We start from the raw sequence: 2,930 nt of genomic DNA, 5'->3' as shown, positions 1-2,930 counted from the left end.
ATCCACTGGTCGAGTAGTATAAGCTGCAAATGAATGTTATGCATTTTGTAGTCCTATTAAGAAAGTGGCGATGTGCATTTCCTACTTTCTTTCTTTTTTTGAGGGTGTATTTCCTACTTTCTAATATGTAGCACTCATGCTAATAATAAATCTATCCTCTCCATTTTGCATTCATGCATAGATTGCCTTTTTGTAATTACAAACTTATGCATGTAGATTTTTTATTTCAACTTTAAATTCAGACAAAACAATGACATCAAATATGTGCACGACGTATCAATGTGGCGCGGCATGTAACAATGGCCTTTACGATCCGTATAAATACAATGCATCACGTGGCGTGGCGTGCCGCCGCGCGGGCTATGCTAGTATCTAGCTAAGCTATGAGCTTCTACGTTACTGTCTCGGCCTTCAAAAATAAAACTACAAGAAAAAGTGGTAGAATGAGCCATGAGCCTTGAGCAATGTCCCACACTACTTGTTTCGCATCTGACGCTACCACAAAATGCTGCAAAAGGAGGTCCTCGACTGCACAGAGTGCCTCCCTACAGGCCAGCGCCTCCAAGGTCATTGGATCATCCACTCCTTGCACCACCAAAGCAGTACTACCCAAATAGTTCCTGTCGGCATCCCCTCACAGCACCGCTGCGGAACCGCCCCGTCCTGGTCTCACGGCAGCGTCCACATGAAGCTTAGCATGGTTCGCTGGAGGGGCTCTTGGGCGAGTTCTTCTGTGTATGCCCCCTTCTACCCTTGAGATCCCAACCGGCTTGCTTTCTTTAATACTTTCCAACTCTCCAATGAACCTTGTGGTGAAAGAGAAAAGTGATTGAGGACTCTGAAAAATCCCCTCCTGGATAGACTTCCGCTTTGCCGACCAGATAGCCCACAAAGTGACGGCTAACTTCACAAAATGAGCATGTGATAATGCCTCCATTTGTGTAAAAAGCCACTATTTAGCATTTGGTTCACTGTTGTCCACCAGCGACTGTCCAATCTCCTCCTCGACCATCTCTCAAGTGCATCTGGAAGTAGTACATTCCAGGAGGGAGTGGCGCCATGAGACCAGGGCCCCACAAATTAAAGACCGCATGCCGAAGAGTTTGACATGTGTCGATGAGAGCGAACATCTTCGGTTGGCAAAGATTGTTTTGAGAGTCTCCATAAGAACATTCTAATTTTTCATGGCACTTGCATTTTCCACAGAGCTTTCCAATCGTTCTACTCACCTCTAGTGCCTGACGGACCAGCATTGCCGTTCAACCAAGCCTCGCGCCGTTGCCTTGTGGATACTAACATGTTATATGCTGATCCGGTGGAAAACTGTCCATTTTTCTCGAAATGCCAACACCAAAAATCTGTGATATTACGGGTGCACAGCGGTATGCTGGTGATAACTTTCACGTCAAAAGGTAGAAAGACCTCCCGAACCCTTTGTATGTCCCATGTTGTTGTGGTTGGATCAATGATCTCTGAGACAAACCGAGGCGGATTTGCTATCATGCTTCCATATGGATGGAGCATCTCGTCCCTAGGTAACCACTTCAGTCCAAATACCTATGTTCTGCCAGTTCCCAATTCTCTTTATTAGCCCTTGCTTGAGAATGTCTAGCCCTTCTATTATGGCTCTCCAAATTTGGCTCGGATGGGATCCGAGACAAGCTTCAAGAATTGATGAACTGGATAGTAAACACTTCTAAGGATGTGAGCACTCAGGGAATCTGGGTTTTGAAGCAAACGCCATGCTTGTCTTGCCAACATAGCAAGATTAAAAAGCTCAAAGTCTTTGAAACCCAGTCCCCCATGTTTTTTGGTTGAGTCATATCTTTCCAGGATACCCAATGTGGCTTGCGTTGACCTTCTTTGCTACCCCACCAAAACTTCCTTATGAGCATATTCAAGTGTTCGCACAAACCTTTGGGTAATTTGAAACAAGACATGGAATATACTGATACCACCTGAGCAACCGCTTTAACAAGAACCTCTTTCCCAGCAGTGGACAAAGACTTCTCTATCCATCCTTGAATCCTACTCCACAGTCGGTCCTTTAAATATTGCAATGCACCATTCTTTGAAGAACCGATGTCAGAAGGCATTGCCCAAGTATTTGTTCTTCAATGTCTCATTTGGAACATGCAAAAGGCCCTTGATGTCATTGCGAATATTTTCTGGAAACCCTTTGCTGAAAAAGATGGATGATTTTGCATGATTTATTTGCTGGCCAGAAGCTTGACAATAAATATCCAGAACTTGGTTCACCTCCGTTGCCCCTATACCATTCGTCTTAAAAAACAGCAGGCTGTCATCTGCAAAAAAATAAGTGGTTTACCGGTGGCGCCGAGGGTTCCACTTGAAGCCCACTCAAGTTTGATGACCCGCTTCTTGACTTTAAGAGGTACGAAAGGCCCTCTGCTGCTAACAAGAACAAGTATGGAGGCAATGGGCCCCCTTGTTAGATTCCACGAGATGGCTTAAACTCCTCTAGTTTCTACTGAGCTCACAAGGTTCATGACAATATCCACCGATTTAGTATTGAAACCCAGCTTAAGCATAATTGCCTGTAAATAGTACCATTCAAGTCTGTTGTACGCTTTCATCATATCAAAGCAGTTACTAAAACCCAAGAATAACAAACTCAAATTTTGTATCGGCCCAACAACAACGATAGCTAGCTGTAACATGGTACGGAAAACATTACTAAAAAAAGGCATTTCCTAAACGGCGCCCTCTGCGTCCGATACAGTTGTTTGTGCAATCAGGCGCACAGCCCCCGATCCGCACTGGGCCGGCCCGTCCTACTCTTTTTTCCCCCATCTCTCAAAATCCTCAAAAAAAAGGGTGCGCTCGAAAGATTCGAATCCTTCACCCCCACCGTCTCTGTATGAGTGCAATAACCACCCGGGGCAACGTCATTTAGTGACTCAGAGCAA

Source organism: Triticum urartu, chromosome 3A, assembly GCF_056163025.1.
Source record: "Triticum urartu cultivar PI428250 chromosome 3A, HENAU_Tu73, whole genome shotgun sequence".
NCBI classification, from domain to species: domain Eukaryota; kingdom Viridiplantae; phylum Streptophyta; class Magnoliopsida; order Poales; family Poaceae; genus Triticum; species Triticum urartu.
Note: the sequence above shows the minus strand (reverse complement) of the source record.